At 36.4% G+C, this 17927-nt stretch overlaps 1 protein-coding gene, 1 non-coding gene and 1 pseudogene across 2 annotated transcripts in view; 2 read left to right on the top strand and 1 right to left on the bottom strand.

The window, feature by feature from the left end:
• Nucleotides 1-17927, bottom strand: part of SPAG16 (sperm associated antigen 16) — a 984605-nt gene that overhangs the window by 639535 nt on the left and 327143 nt on the right. The window lies entirely within an intron of this gene.
• LOC101558737 (mediator of RNA polymerase II transcription subunit 4-like) lies at nucleotides 3926-4563 on the top strand (annotated as a pseudogene).
• On the top strand, nucleotides 9849-9953 carry LOC129400514 (U6 spliceosomal RNA). The gene has a single exon (XR_008627742.1). It is a non-coding gene; the product is annotated as a U6 spliceosomal RNA (small nuclear RNA).

The raw sequence follows: 17927 nt of genomic DNA, 5'->3' as shown, positions 1-17927 counted from the left end.
GTTTCGATTCCTCCGTCCTTCTTGGAGAACCTGGCAAGCTACTGAGAGTATCTCGTCTGCACTGCAGAGCCAGGCAAGCTACCCATGGCATATTCAATATGTCAAAAACAGTAACAACAAGTCTCACAATGGAGATGTTATTGGTGCCCGCTTGAGAAAATCGAAAAACTGTGGGATGACAATGACAATGATCTGACATGACAGTGACATTACTCACATATCCCTTATAGTGTTATTATAATTTTACTTCTTCATACTTTGCTATGTAGTGGATCACTTATCTGAAACCACATTTCTAACTGGACCCCTTCTGAGCTGTCTTCTTTTCACGGCCATCCGCAAGAGGAAGAGTGAAATTCTGTCTTATATTTAGTGATAGTTTGACCCATGTCTTTGCAGAACCTTATTTCCCACTACTTCCTCACATACATGGTATGTGCATGCCCTTCTGTTTACTGACCTCTTAACTAGGTCTGCACCGGTGTTTCTTCTGAGATCTCAGGATAACCCAAGCAATGGAAATTAAGCTCAAGGTCTCACACTTGCCAGAGCTGCTTTTTAAGCCCCTGAGTCGTCTTCCAGTCCCAAACAGTAAAACTGCCAGGGTCATCTTTAAACATGTATGCCACTATAGTGGCACCACTTGGAACTCACAGGCTTGTTCATGCCAGGCAAGCACATTGAGCCATTGAGCCATGTCCCAATACCCGAGTCTATAGTTTTAAGCCTGAAGATCTATAGGATAGCTATAAAAGCATTGTTTATAAATCTCTCACTTCACCAATGGAAAAGCACAGCTCAAGAAATGTACCATCCGTTGCTCAAGCTAGCTTTAACTTAAATTCAGTTTGTCTGATCTTTTACCCCTGCTCTTCCATAAAAAGAAAAATAGACGTTATCTCCTAAGTGTTTTTTTTTTCCCTTCTATTCTTTATCCACCTGTACCTCATGCTTTATACTTTGCCTCTCTCATGCCTTCCTTAATTACAAGGACGCCCTCCATTTCTCTCATTTTAAGAGAATTGATATATGGAATAATTTTCATAGTCTTTAGAGCATATTTAGTCCCTATCACATTTGAATAAAAGAGGCTTACCTTTTATAAACAATGTTTTCTTAAGTTTTTCATAAAATTTCCTTCAAAAATAGATTGTAATATATTGTAAGTTAATAATACAATTAAGCACTTATCAAAGACTTTCCGTTGTTCCTCACATTCTTTTTGCTTCTAAGGGAAATTTGTAATTCCTGTGTAAGCTAAAATAAGAGAACATTAACATAAATGAATGCATTATACCTTGATAATCTTAACACTTCAACATGATGCTAATTAGCAATCTTGAAATTACTAAATGATTGGCATACCAGGGATCAGCACTTGACTTGTATTTTTCCATGCTGAGGAAAAAAAATAATACATACCCAGTACACCTAGGTGCTGACTAATGAAATCTATAAGCAGGTCACTACATTCATAATTTACAATGAATGGTTATTACTCAGATCCATTATTTAAAGAGGGAGAGTGATATTGCATGATTAAGTATCTTAACCAATCAGGTCAATGAAAGTGCAAATTTGTCAATTACACTTATAATTCAAATTATATTATCTCTAATGGCCTACACTAAATATGACATATAAGCACTTAAGGTTTTTTTTTTCTCACCACTGATTGGCAGAATATACTGCTAAAATTGGAGTTATAAAAATAACAAAAGATAACTTTTTATGAAATCATAACTAAGACTAGATTATTGACATATATTTCATCCTCTTTGCTACCCCTGAGATATTTTATTCTTTTAAAACTTGGGAACTCACAGGTTAACAAATTTTGCAATTACTTAGTAGAGATGTCAATTTATTATTATGTCTTGCTGAACCTTAGGTTTGTTTTGATTTAATTCCACATTTTAGGGGAAAATATCACATGTCCTAGAGCTATGATAGAGGTTACTAAAATATAATTAATGTTAATATATTTAACAGTGAAACAATGAAAGTACAGTATTTAACTCACAACTGGCCTTACCCTTCATCTTTTTACCCTTACTACTCAAACCACAGTCCGCAAATTACTGACTGGAGACTATCTGGAGAAACAGAACTTAAAGTATCCAGAATCACTGAATGAGAATCTTAATTTTCATGAAGATCCTCAGATGGTTTCTCTCTTGATTATGTACTAAAAGCACTATTCTACATACCAGAAATAAGTGGGGAGCAGATAGAACAGCAGGAGTTTTTTATGGGCTCTGTATGGAAACTTACAATACAATTAGACAGTTAGGTCCTTGTCAATCTATCTTTTTTATAAGGAGACCACTCTCTGGGATGAAGCACATTCAATAAAATCTACCAGAAAAATAAAACACAAACTAAGAATCAAAATATATACAGCAAAGAAAAATAAAACATCAAAGACTTATGATATAAAGGTAGTAGAATCCAGGGGCCTGTGGTTGTATTTTCCTTTTGCCCACTGGTATCAACACATTTATTTTAACTTGTAATACATTAAAATTCTGTTTGTGTTTATCACTCAAAATATTTAAAATAGAATTGTTAGAATTATACTAATGACAAAATAGTGACAGAATAAGCCCAATATCTATAAAATGTAGTAGACTGTGATATAACTTATACAGAGCTCATCTTAGAGGAAATTAGGAACAATAAATAACAGCAAAGATATTAGATTATCCTCACAAGAATTACAAACAAAAGATAATCTGGCTTATCCCCAAAACATAATTGGTAAAAAATTGATAAAATACAACAAACAATAGAAATTTAAAATATCACTTTCCTGTTTATGGAAGATCCTTATTGCTAAATGAGAGCATAGTTATTATTTTTTTCTCCCTTATAATACTCCCTTGAGTCCCAAGTTTGGGCTTGCTTCTTTATTTCAGCAACATTCTACTTAGAGTTGGGTTATTTTGTTTTCTTACAACCCACATTTTTATATATTATTTACTGATCCTCCTGAAAAATTACCTTGTTCTTCCACTAATTAACATTTCAATCCACAATGTCAGAATATGTATCAGTCTATTAAGTCACTGTTTCCTCTGGCAGCTTTTGAATATGTAGAGGAGTCTTTGTAACAAATCAAATACTTTACTACATATGAACTCTACAAAGATTCATAGAGTTGAAGATGTGATAATAAGTGGGTCTTTTAAACTTTGATACATTTGAGATAGAACTGAAATAGAACTAAAAAAGTGTTTACTCAGCTTCAGGTACTGTATCTTTAAATATGAAGGAAAGAGAGCCAACAAGATGACATGTGTAATACACAGAATATAAAGTGTCAAAAGTGTCCCAGACTGTGACAGCTCTGTCAGAGGCCTTAACTAGATGATGGAAATGTTAACCCTCGGTATGCTCTTATGACTTGCTACTTGACACAACATTGCACTTTGTAGTTATTTTGCAATTATTTTCCCATTTACCTAATTGTCTCATTCATTATGTACGTGGAGTGTGTGACAATTGCAATACCCTTTGCACTTGTAGCATGCCAAAATCGAGCAGTTTAGTCAGTAGATAACCGAGTACAACATGTTTCCTATTTACATTAGAGTAATGAACTATCTTCATGCCATATCAGATCCTCTGAGAGCAACACATGTCTTACTAGATGTGGAGCCATGACTTCCAACAGTTAAGTCACTAATATCAGGTACATTCAAAGCAAAGTGTTCATAAGATATGGATATCATTAATTGAAAACCTTTATATACCATGGACTATGGTAATCCAGCAAATTTTTTTTTAATGTAATTACCTCTGTAAACTATGAAGAAGGTAACTTCATAGGTAGGACAGAAGAAATATAGTGAGTTTACATCACACTACCCAGAACATGTAAAGGGTCTGGAACACAGATTATGCCTTGTTAGAAAATAATGAAATGCTAGCAACTCCAAGAAACCCAACGTTGTTACAACCTGGAGAGGAAAACCAAAGATGGGGAATTTCAAGAACTGATGAAATTAGCACTTAATCAAGGAAAAACCCATCATGAAATGCAAGGTTTAGAAGAAGAAGTAAAGGGAGTGCTATTCGACACCTACAAAAGCAGCTAAAGGAAGCAGAACAGATACTGGCAACAGCTGTTGACCAAGCAAAAGAAAAACTCAAATCAATAGAAAAAGTAAGAAAGGGTGCTAGCTCCACTGAAGAAATAATTAAGTATACACATAGAATTAGTGCCACTGTGTATGCCCCACTGGTCTGGGTTTTGGGGGACCTCGAAAACCGTACCCAACTGACTTAGTAACGCGAAGCACATTATTGGGTCAAATGAACAATCCTCCTTCTAACAGTATGAATGCCCACCTACCAGGACAATCACTTGTAGAGGGCAGATTGCTAGATGTCCTTGCCCCTCTGTACCCATGGTAATCAAATGATATGTCAATTAATATGTTGCCACCAAATCACCATAATGACTACTTGTTAGAACCTCTGGGACATGATAAAGAAAATGAAGATGATGTAGAGGTTATGTCAACAGATTCCTCAAGCAGTAGTGGCGACTCTGATTAAAAAGCACTGAAGATAAGAAACATAGAATGAATACTAAAAACCTCTGTTTCTTACAGCTAGGCAGAAAATGTTGGCTACAGTGCAGTTGTGCAGCCTATTGAAAATGATACTAGTCTTTCTTTTTGAAGCCACAAATCATGGTTTTAGTTCTAAACCACAAGATGACCACGAAAGAAAAATTTATTTTTGCAAAAGATTTTTCTGTTCAGTGTTACCTTACCCTGTTCTATTCCAGTTATATTTGACTTGTACAAAGTATTATTGAAGTAAAAGTTGAGCAAAATTAATGTACATATTATTAGTATTAAACGTATTAATATTAAATGTACATAATAACATATCATTAATTTAGTGTTGGAAATACTTAAAGAACTTTAAAAAAAGTGTCTCACAATCCCAAAATCCAAATCTCATTTGAAAGTGATGGCTGTTAACTTCTGTCACAGGAATAGGAGAAATTCTCGGTACTATTTGTAACCATTGTTATCATTGTAAATAAATCACCTTGGTTTGTGAAAACAAGTTTTGGTCTAGTTACTTAACTTTATCATTACTATAACTTCATGATGCATTGGGCTGGAGCAATAGCACAGCGGGTAGGGCATTTGCCTTACACGTGGCCGACTTGGGTTCGATTCCTCCGCCCCTCTCTGAGAGCCCCGCAAGCTACCGAGAGTATCGCCCCCACACCACAGAGCCTGGCAAGCTACCTGTGGTATATTCGATATGCCAAAAACAGTAACAAGTCTCACATGGAGACATTACTGGTGCCCGCTCGAGCAAATCGATGAATAATGGGATGACGGTGACGTTATTAGTTTTGCATACAAAAAATTATTGACACAGATCTTTCTTACCTCTATCCATATTCAATCAAATTTCAGGTCTTATCCATTCTATATCATATGCATATGTACATATACACATAAATTTTACATATACATATATGTATAAGATATATTGAATCTCTCTTCATTTCTCCATCTCATTTCCATTACCTTGTTCAGGCAACCATCAGTTCATAATTTTACTAGCTTACCCATTTTCAGAAGATTTAACACTTTCATTTTTAGCCATTTTCATTTTCTCTTATGTCCTTCTAAGTCAATCTACACAGTATCTGAATGAAACCACAAAAAGATATGCTATTATAGGAAAATAATCATTGATAATTCTTTACTAAAAGATAAGTACATTAAATAGGGACTACAGCTTAATAATGCTACTATAGTAGCTTCCTTCTCTCTGTTCAGACCTGCTTAATGAATGAGGAGCACTAAATTGGCCTTTGATGGAAAAATCAGCAGACCCATGACATTTGACTTTCCTTTCTTCCATGTAAATTGGTGATTAGGATCACATATTCTGGAAGCAGACCACCTAGGTTTAAACTCCAAACTTCCTAAACTATGAAGTCAAGTTTAACTGACTAAGTTCTGTCCTCTATTAAAAGAAGGATATAATGAATTGCAACATTCTAGATTGTTTTGAGAACCTAAAAGGCTAATAGGTGAAAAGTTCTTTTTTTTTTTTTTTTTTTGCTTTTTGGGTCACACCCGGCGATTCACAGGGGTTACTCCTGGCTCTGCACTCAGGAATCATCCCTGGCGATGCTCAGGGGACCATATGGGATGCTGGGAATCGAACCCGGGTTGGCCGCATGCAAGGCAAACGCCCTACCCGCTGTGCTATTCCTCCAGCCCCTAGGTGAAAAGTTCTTAAAATCATATTTGTCACAAAGCTGGAACTATATATAATAGTTCTGCTGTTAATTAATTGGAAAACCAAGGTAGTTTTAAAGTCAAAGACATTTTAATTTAGTAGCTATATACTGTTAGATAGCACTGGGTTGTCTTTGCTTATCCCCCAGGGAGCTTAAGATCTATTGAGCCACTCCTACAACAGAGCAACTGAGGCACAACTAATACTCCTATACTGTTTTTCTCTTTCATTTATGTCATTTGTATGGTTTATTTAGCAATGTCCTTTTTGTATAGACACAGGAAGACAGTTGATGCTATGTTATGTAAAATGGGAGTTAATTGACTCCAAAATAATACTTACTCCTGGGTATCCATATTTACTTGACTTAAGCCTCAGTTGCCCTTAGTTCCTAGCACTCCAAGAGCAGGGTCCTGACAAAGGACTGACAGACTCAGGGCAAGTTGTGAGCTACCCTGGCATCAAAAAGGGCCAGGCCATGCACCCTAATACTTAATGACCCAAAAGAGGTAACTGAATAAGAACCCTGCTGGGGTTAGGAAGATTAACCTGGCCTGAAGACTGTGGTCTAGAATATATAGTGAGATGTCCTCAGGAAGAAAACAAACTTTAAGCTTGATATATCTCTTACCATGCTCATACAAAATGACATTGCTAGAAATATAATAAGTAAATTTACCATAGCTATTCAAGTAGATTACTAGCTGAGGATAGAAGAAAGCAACATAGGATTGTTAGTTGTGCCTCAGTTGCTCTGTTTTAGGAGTGGCTCAATAGACTATAAGCTCCCTGAGGGAGCAGCAGACACCCCCGTGTTATCCAACAATATACTATTCTATAACAATTTATCTAGGCTTCCAATTTTGCTCAAAAGTAAGATCTCTCTGAAGAATTTCCCTTACTGCAATCAGATAAGGTTTATTTTATTTTTCTTTCTCTTGTTTGGGGACAACACCCAGAGATGGTAGGGTTACTCCTGGCTTGGCTCTGCACTCCGGGATCACACTACACCTGGCAGTGTTCAGAAGACAATAAGGGATGCCAGGACTGAACTTAGGTCAGCCTGTGTAAGGCAAGCAACTCACCAGCTATACAATCTTTCTGGTCTAGATGAGGTTTCTAACTCCCCTACAGAGTCAACGGAGAGCAAGAACAAAAACATATGAAAAATATAAAAGTTCTTCGTGTCTTCACTAAAATGGCTCTTACATGTAGTACATGATCTAGGAATTTATCATTCAAAGGTTATTAAAAGTTTTCTGATCCTAATTAAATACTTTAGAGATTTCTTTGTAGAAACAATGTTTTCAAGAGAACACTGAGAATATCGGACTGGACACGGAAGCACAAGCAATATATTTTCATGGTTTTTTGGCTGCACTCAGTGGTGCTCAGGGCTAAGTCGTGAGCTCTGTGCTAAGGTGCCACAACTCACAAGGCACAGGAGATCATGTGGGGTGCTAGAGATTGAACACACAGGGCAAGTGTATGCAAGCAAGGAAATGAAAGGTAAGTGCCCTGCCCACTGTACTCTCTCTCCACAACTATTGTTTATTTTTTGACTCCATTTGACTCCTAGTTTCCTATACTTCTACTCACCTCTTAGAAACTCCACCTTTAGAAAGAGTTAGGTAGGTAGGTTTATTGTGTCCTTGATCCAAGATGAATAACTCTTTTCTCATAGACCATCATGGAATAGTTACTAGTAGAGTAGCTCAGTAGCTAAAAGGAACACTCTCCGGGTTCTCCCATAATAGCCTCAATTCCCCCTTATTACAGGCATGTTGATAATTTGCTGTCATTGTTATTATGTTATCTGTTATTAGAATGAACAAGGCTAAACACAGTGTTAGAACATGACTTTAAACTTTTTGGCATCTTCCTCTTTAAACAATTTATTCCCTGCACAGGAAGAAATACCAATCCAATTTTACTACTTTTCAAGCTACTTCATGGTTCCTAACATCATGTCTAGTCTAGTCTTCTCTAATCTGATATAAAGTCTATGTGTATGTAATCCAATTTAAATCTTCTCACTTCCAGGATGGCTTGAAGTGTACAAAGTAAGGGAATAAATGCCTCCTATTTTTTTTTTCCTCTAGCTTTATTTATTTATTGTTTTGTACTTTATGCTGCTTCTGAACCAAGAGATAGGGAAAAGGAATCAGTGGAGAACTGATCAAAATCTTAATTGAGAGACACAGTTGTCTTATGTCATTAATAACGTCTGTAGTAGCTTATAGTAAAATGTTCAGTTTTTCCTTTTGTGGCACACCTGTAGCTTCCTAGAGTTGAACCTGAGGACTTCGATTTGTTATTTCTGAGAATATAATTCCTATCTAAGTGGTCACTTATAATATCTCTAATATCTCTGAGTGTCATTTTTCCTGTAGTCATTACATACATAGACAGATCCTCTGATCAAAGTCATTATTAAAAATAATTCATAATTGTTTCTCTGCGTGTATAGTAATACTACATCAATCTATAGAAATTATGACTCCACCTTTGCCATTCACAGAAGTGCCCATCATGGCTAGGGGCAGATATACATTCCCTGATCTCAAAACATTTCCCCCCAGTTATTTATGAAAGAACTTCTATGCTCTATCGGACTGGATGTCTGTGAGTTGTCTTCACTTGATGCAGGAGGGAAGAAGAGAGAAAGGAGAGTGAGCATCGCAGGGCACTGACGTCTCTCAAGAAATCCTGTCTTACAAATCTCAGTTTCAAATCATATGCCATAGGAATGGGAGAAAATAAAATCGACCAATTTCCAACATCCTGAGTTCTCTCTGATACGAATCTAAGCACTTGACATAAATTACAAGACCAGTGACAGAAAATTTTGATCTTTGAGTTTACTAATCTGAGTATTTCCATGCAAGTAAGAACACTACAGAGGAAAACCTACATAGTGGAATTTCATTGAAGTTCACTAAATTTTAGTAGAATTTTACTTAAATTCATTTAAGTTTAATGAAAGAGATATTTCATTTATTTAACCCTACTTATTAGAATTTGTCAATGTTATCATTGTAGACTCAAATAGTAATACTATACATTGATTTACAGACCAAGCATGTTTTTTGAATATTTAAATGTTTTATATATATAAATGTTAGTTATTTAGTACAAAATATTTATTATATTCTTGTGTTACACATCTAAATTCTCTCAGGTTTAGATACAATATACTGAAATACAGTTATTTAAAGGATATCAGAACTAAATGTAATTCTTCAATTTTACTTGTTATATCACTTCTAATGTATTACAGTATGCATAGTACCCATTACAGTAGCAGTATTATCATAATAAATAGTATACCAAAGCTGTAGAAAAATCCATTTTAAAAATAAAGTGGTGTAGGGGCTGGTGTAATGTATAGCCAGTACATCATTTGCCTTGCAAGAGGGTGACCTGGGTTCAACCTCCATACTGGCATATAGTCCTCTGAATAGCATCTGTAGTGACCCCTGCATACAGACTAAAGAGTAAGTCCTGACCACCAGTGAGTGTGGTTCCAAAGTGAAAATAAATTTAAAAAATAAATAAATGCTGTGTTCACTCTGGCAGCACATATAAAATTGGAACTATACAGAGAATATTAGGTTGGTCCCTGCACAATTTATGAAACACAAATTCATAAAGTCTTTCATATATTTTTTTAGTAAAAATTGGATATCATGTTGAAAGAAGGACAGACAGAGAATGATCTCATTAATCTGTGATATAGAATAAGAGGAGGGGGAAATGTGGTGCAGTAAAGAGGAGCAAGGGTTCCTAGATTGCTCTCCCCAGGATATAGGGAGAAGAATAGAAGAGAAAAGGAATCAGGATGAAGGCTGAAGGGGGGAAAGAATGAGTAAAAAGAGGTAGATGGGAAGCAACTGAAAGTGGAAGGGATCAAGGACCTCAGGGACATCAGTGATGTAGAGGAGTGGTACAGTATATATCCAAACCACATAGTCATCAACACTAAAAACATGGGTACAAAACTTAACAATGTCTTTTGAGATGATAGCTGGGGTAGGGGGTGAGAGTAGGGGGTCAGTTGAAGACGGAACTTGGGAACACTGGTGAAGGGAAATTCGCATGGGTGGTGGAATTGGTGCTAAAATAGTGTAATCTAAAGCTCAACTATCAAGAACTTTGTAAATCACAATTCTTATAAAATAAAATGTGTTATTATAATTAAATAATTTTTATTCATAACAAAAGAGGTAAAAACCAGCTATGATAGTCAAACTCCAAGATGATACCCACTAGTTAAGATTTTTATACAGTCCCCTCTCACTCTATATTGAACTGGACATTCTATCCAACAGAATATGGCAGACGTGGTAAAGTTCTGAACAGGTGCCAGGATTCAGTTTAGATTTCTGCCTTGTTTTTATGAATCACTCAATAAAAAAGTGAAGTAAAGAGCCTGGCAAGCTGTAGGATAACATAGCCTCAGGTAGTTTAGGTTTATTGGGTTACTCCCATCACAGTGCTCCCATTTCTCTGTGTTTATTTGTAGCTTCTTTCTTAGTGTTGTGTTGTCTTGTAAATATTGTTTTTCTCTTCTCCTTGAGTCCTTTGCATAGTTTATTCAGAGCCATGTCCTTTTTGTATGGACACAGGAAGACTTAGCAAATGCTATGCTTTTGTAACCTGGGAGTCATTTGACTCTGCATGATATTTTCTTCCTGGGCATCTGTTCTCTAGACATAAGCCTCAGCTGCCCTTCCTAGCACCCCCAAAAGCAAAGTCCTGACGAGGGTCGAGACGGCCCCAGGGCAAGCAGTGAGTTGTGTGCTACCCTGGCATCGAGATGGGCCTGGCCAAAGTGCCTAATGCTTAATTATAAGTTAAGAGCTTGGTCATGGACAAATGTTGTCATGATCCAAACAGTGATAACTAGATTTGGACCCTGCTAGGGTGAGGAATGATTAATCTGGCCTGAGTGCTGTAGTTGAGTCTGGCAAGATGTTGCCAGGAGAGCTGCCTTGCAAGCCTCAATGTATCTCTTGCTATGTCCATACAAAAATAGCTAGTATTAAGATGTTAATAAGTGTTTGGACTAAGGAAAGGATAAAAACACCATAAGAGTCAGGAAGGGCTTTGGAATGCCCTTAGGTAGTGTTCCCTGTGAACCTGGCTGCCCTCAGGAAGGGCTTTCTTATGTTGATTTTGCTACCTGGCTGTGTATAGCCTAGAGGGCAAGGTGGGAGAGACAAGTACTGGCAGAGACTAGTGAAGGAGAATCCAGGCTGCAGTAGATCCAGAGAGAGGCCGGAGCTGGGAGTGCGGGAGAGGAGAAAGATGGAAGATTGAATAAACGGTAACTAATCAGCAACCAGCTTGGTCCCCGTTCTTCCTTAGCCTGTCCATGGCCAATGGCTGTCCCAATCCAGTCCACACACAGCGGTTCCAGAGCACCGAACTCAGGCAGTGAGACAGAGCCACCTGGAGAGCCCGCGAGTGCACACGCCCATCGACCAGCTTTAGTTTTTTACAGCAAGCTACCTACCCGTGGCATATTTGATATGCCAAAAACAGTAACAACAAGTCTCACAATGGAGTTGTTACTGGTTCCCCCGTGAGCAAATCGATGAACAATGGGATGACAGTGCTACAGTGCCACAGTGCTACGTGTTTCAATGATAGTTAACTTGTTCCATGAGACAAAGAGAACTCTTGATCACCAACATAACAGACCATGTACGTGGGCATTCTTAGGAATGGATTACCTAGCCTTACTGAAAAATTTATGTAACTGCTACTAGAAACTCAAAGAGATAGCCAGACCCATTTATTCAAATGCTTTAGAATTTGTAGATCCTCGGAAAATTTAAAATAAAACATGATATTTAAGTGTATAGGACACTAAATTTTTGTACGATTTCTTGCATATTAGTTAACAAAATAATATGCTGATTTTTTTTTCATTGTGTAGGGGCACAAATCCAAAGGCTTTAAGCATGGAAGACTAGACTATATACTCTACCACAAAGCTATATCCTGATCTCTAAAGTTTCTCTCTCCCTCTCTCTCTCTCTCTCTCTCTATATATATATATATGCATGAATATGTATATGTATATATGCAGATATATACATATAGAACAATAATATAGTTAAAAAGAGAAGGCCATCATATTTTCATTTCAGAAAAAAATTCTTAGTATATCACAGAAAAAAACTGCAAAAAGACAAAATGAAAGTAAAGATATGCTATTTTGTTACAAAGATGGTTATCCAAACTAAGGCAAATATTTAATTGCTGCATTAATCTTCGGTGTTACATTTACTCTCATTTGAGAAAAACAGATTCTGGAAACATTTTACTGTGTTAGCAAATAAAAATTTTAAATATTTTATTGTTTAACCTTCACATAGTGTTTGAGGAATCATCACTGAGTCCTCTAAGTGCATATAGTTGAGTGAAGTTTGATTCACTCAACTATTATCTCTCAAAGCTTTGCCAAGTGAAAGTTTTCTGGCACTTTTCTGTCTCCTGAAACTGACATCAGCTATTTCTCCGACAAGGACAGAGAGCCCAGAAAGTGCTAACAGCCAGTGACCCTGCCACCACAGCTCTGCAGTGGCTTTCAAACCCGCTGCTGCCAGAGAGTGCTATCACCATGCTCAGCAGCAATTTCCCAAATGATGCACTTTGTACCGGCAGGTCCGCAGCCGGTGCAACACAATTTGCCAAAGCGCAGAGCAGATAGAGGGGAGCTTGTTTCTTTCCTTCCCCGTCAATTATCTGTATTGCTCCAGATACAAAGTGAAGTCACCACTCTATGGCAAGTATCCATTTTTCCTGTCTGACAAAGTTAATTCACAAATATTTAAAAATATTTTTAAAAGCAAACTGGGTTTATTTCGAAATTGTTTAATGCTTTATTCAAAGTTATCAAACATTCTGACTAACTGTTCAATCCAAGCGGCAGTACTAAAAATGTTGTAAATTATCCCATTCTAGTCACTTCTAGTCACTTGTCATTGATTTGCTCGAGCAGGCACCAGTAGCGTCTCCATTGTGAGACTTGTTGTTACTGTTTTTGGCATATCGAATATGCCACGGGTAGCTTGTCAGGCTCTGCCATGCGGGTGAGATACTCTCGGTAGCTTGCCGGGCTCCCTGAGAGGGGTGGAGGAATCAAACCCGGGTCAGCTGCATGCAAGGCAAATGCCCTACCCACTGTGCTATCACTCCAGCCCATTATTAAGAGTAAATAAAAATCTATTAATTCTGTTCACTGAGTTTACATGTAAATTGCAGGGTTAGAAAAGTGTGTGCTGGATACTAAATGCATGTCATTAAGGATTGAAAAAAAAAACTCTTGAATGTTATGAAATGCACAGAACTTCAAAAGTATTGAAAATCTCTATTATAGTGATTCGTTTACAACTTCACTTACCCTGTTCCTCTCTCCCTCTTTTTCTACATTTCTCTTTCTCACTCACACCCACAGATTTGAGAACACGTTAACTGTTGATTTAAATGTCTTCTTTCACAAACAGTAAACTAAAATGTTTGTGGGTTAAATGCCCAGACTTACAAATCTCTGGTAAGCCTCAGTTCATAATTTGAGTTTCCAATTTTTTCACTTGTAAAATTCCTATTGCATTAACTTAATTAAAACCACAATCACCTCTAGTCAAATAGCTTCTGTCATTTCTTCAGCTCAATTCAGAGCAAGTTGTATTTATTCACCACACTACAAGTAGAGCCCTCTTGAAAATATAAATTAGATTGCGAATTCCTCTTTCAATATTTCCACCACTTCTTAGCGCCCTAAAATAGAAAATAAATTTACTGAATTTGTATAAAAGGGTCTTTTTCCCCCCTCTACATTCAAATCATTCCAAACTTAAATCTTCTTTAGCTTTGAAAAATGAATCATGGTGATTAAAATTTATGCAGTTCCCATTCAAACAAATGGTGATTTTAGGTTCACACCAGGCACGCTGCTAAGTTTTTCACAAAGTTCCTGAGAAAGAGAGTAGGTAGTCAGTGATGTCATTTTGCCGATGCTCCAATCTCAGATCAGTCTATTATTAACTGTGTTCTTCATCCTTTTTGCCCTGGTGCTCTCACCAGCTAAGGGAGTCAAACGCATTCGTGCATGTAAAGCTTGATATAAAGTGAGCATTTACTGAACAGCAGTTATTAATTCTTATAACTCCATGGGGAGGTCACTGTTTTTATCACAAGCTTATACTTGAAAAAAATCATCAAAGAGTACATTTCCTTGTTTTGTTTTGTTTGGAGACCACATCCAGTGGTGCTTGGGGTTTGCTCCTGGCTTGATGCTCAGGGATTATTCCTGGGGTTTCTCAGCATGTCATATGAGATACAGAGATTGAAACTGGCCTGTTCTGTGCAAGCAAGTGCCTTGCCAACTGTATTAGCTCTCTGACCCAAAGAGAACATTCAACTTATAAAATCTTCACAAAGTACAGATACTCAGGTGTACAGCTGACTGACTGCTCTAACTTATTTTAGGCAGTAAGGCATAGTCATCCTGCTGAGAGCAAAACTACTCAATGAATAAACAGAGACAACAGGTGGATGCTAACAGCAGCCACCACATAAAGAAGACAAATGTTATTATTATTTTATTACTATTATTTATTGTCAGTGCTGATGTAAGTCTACACAAACTCTGAAAAAGTGGATACATATAGTATAGTTTCAGAGGTAAATGATTTCAGGAAAAAAAAAAAGATGTTTTGTTGGCCTTTGAATTTTGCCTACTATTTGGTTGTGTGTATCTCAAATTACATTTGACATACATAGGAACATAACTAAAAAATACATAACTACATATCGAATGGGATACATGTAAGTATATATAACTTCTATTTTAATGGTTGAGTACATATCTTGGTTTATGTACTATAATTTCTATAATCTATAGTTCTTATGCATATCTAAAACCCTTTTTTGTTCTTTAATATAGTTTTTTAATAATTTCTTTGTTTTTACATTTTAATAAAAATTTACAAGTTTTTATAGAAAAAAAAAAAAGAAAAAAAGAAGAGTGGCATTAGAGCACAAGCTGCCCAAACCAAAGTCCTGAGCCGGGAGATCGGGGTAAGGCAGAGGTCACTGCACAAACAGAAACTTGACACTGATTTGGACTGCAGAGAAAGCAGTGGAGGCATTCAGTGGCACGGGCTGAAGTGCAACTGGTGAAAGCTGAACTTGGATGGCTATCCATGCCTACACAAAGTCAGGGCTTCTCCCACTCTATTGGAGACTAAATGTTGGAGTGAAGTCCACTGCCAAACTTAAAAAGTGGAGTTGAGAAGGGTCCCCCAAACACATACCAGGATCTGTTACTTATCATATTAAGGACTTGAGCATGACCTTGGTGTGGTTGCTTAAGAAGCTAAAAGGATATGAGACTCCAACAAAGAAATAGAATGAGTGAGTATGTTAATGTGAATTTAAAAACACAATTGCATTCTGATATTAATTGTAGCACTATGCATGATAGCCAATACCTGGAAGCAACCCAAGTGAGGAAGAGCAAAGAAACCATGCTATATAAACACAACGGAATGCTACTCAGATGAAACCCTGCAGTTCAGCTGTGTGGATATAACAGGCAGAGAAAAATGAGTCAAAGGAGGAGGAAAATTATCTCTAATGTGTGGTGTAAAGAAATACAGTAAGTTCATAAAATATGGCCAATGATACAGACCCTGAGTGTAAGTCTCAATAACTGCATTTGCTATGGAGGTATTGGAGAAGGGGTTAAAAGGGACCTACAAAGAGAGGTGGAGCGATGTTGACACTTTCTTGGTGATTGTGATGTATCAACACTGCGTGACTGAAACAGTAATATTTACAGTGTTGTAAGTCACGGTGCCTAAATAAAAAGTAGGGGAATTATATTTGATTTAGGTTCACAGATTCCTGATGGTGAACCAGAACCAGAACCTAAACCTAGGTTTAATGAAATAATTTAATATTAGTAGTCTCTCAGCAATCAGAATCAGAAGGAATGTCTTTGATACACTTGAGTCAGGATATTTTTTTAAAGGGGATAGAATCATGTTATACCAGGATAGTAAACCTGTATCAGAAAATACATCAGAAAGTACTGTGCTTCAGTAATAAATGCCTCCCATGTATGGGTTACTTGTAAAGCTTGCTATGACAAGGGTGGGTGAAAACTCAACACTGATGTTGACTGTCTACAGTTTTATCTTATCATCTCATTTTAGAGCTGACTATTTCAGTCAACATAAGAGAAAGAAACAGATAAAATGGGAATGTATGCACAAACACTTAAAAGATTTTGCAGAAAGCAAAATCCTTCACTTCGATTCACATTTCCCTGAGCCAAACAGATATGGCTACAACTGAGTAGAAATTGATGAACATGTGTTCTTTCACAGAAAGGGGCAACCCATACAGTTGACCAATAATACATCTGTGGCAAGTCCTAGGAAACAACCTATATCAGTATCCCTAGATGCTAGCTCTTCAATCAGTTCGGTCTCCCCTGAGGAGACTGCTTGATTTGGTGTCAGGAACAACCTGAAATTTTTTGATTCATATAAATTAAGTAAACAGGCTTTTCAAAGAAACAACTGAAAAAAAATCCATCTTGAGATTTCAATTTTGTCAAATTTCTCTCCCTTATAATACAAAAATCATCTTAGTTTCTGTGTGCTGTAGACTGATATTTTAGAAATATTAGATAATTATTTCAAAAATATAGAGGACCACATAAAACTATTACTAATATTACATTGTAATTGGATTTGGCTATACTTTCTCTTGTACCCAGATATTTGTTTAGATATTGAAATCCCTGTAGATTCTAAACCTTTCTATATATAGATCATCTATGAAAAGATGCAGAAAAGCTGCTAAGACATTAAGAAAGCTCCAGTGAATCTTCAGTAAAAGAAAACAAATAAATTTAGAAATCTGTGAAAGGAGGAGAGGAAAGTTGCTGCATGTAGGTATTTGAATTCAAATCAATAGACAACACTGAGTCTCATTTAGGCATCATATCTTTATTTTCCACTTGCACTTGATGCGTTAAAATGCAGTATAATGAAAATTGTTTCTGCAAAGTAAAAGAATCACTGAGAAATAAATGTATTGTTAAGTATATAAAGCTTCATGACAGGATTTTTGGTCATTAAGATGTAAGCAACATCCTAAGAAATGTGGTCCTAATTACAGTATGAAAATACACATTTGTCTTGAAAATGGCACAGTTGAGGAATATGTAGTATCCATTGTAACAGAAAAAAAGACACACAAATATGGTGTTTTATGTTTCTACATCTTATAAATATTATCTAAGCAGTTTAAGCTAGAAATTTAAAAGGAGGATGTTTCGTAAATGACCTAGAATCACTATAAATTTGGTTAATACGCAGTTCAGTGAAGAGCTATATATATATTTCTGTGAAAAATCAGTTTTGGCAGCTGAATATTTTTTGTTTTACTTTGTATAGACAAAAATTCTATAATCTCTACAACAAATTGTTGTTTATAATGCTTTTAGCCTAAACCTATTTGTGTATGTGTGTAGTTAAGATGCTGCATAGCTTTGTATGCATGCATATAAATTCATTCACTTATTTACATAACACATGCTTTTCAAGGGAACTATA

Source organism: Sorex araneus, chromosome X, assembly GCF_027595985.1.
Source record: "Sorex araneus isolate mSorAra2 chromosome X, mSorAra2.pri, whole genome shotgun sequence".
NCBI classification, from domain to species: Eukaryota; Metazoa; Chordata; class Mammalia; order Eulipotyphla; family Soricidae; genus Sorex; species Sorex araneus.
The sequence above is the reverse complement of the archived record's forward strand: the minus strand, read 5'-3'. Positions and strand labels throughout refer to the sequence as shown.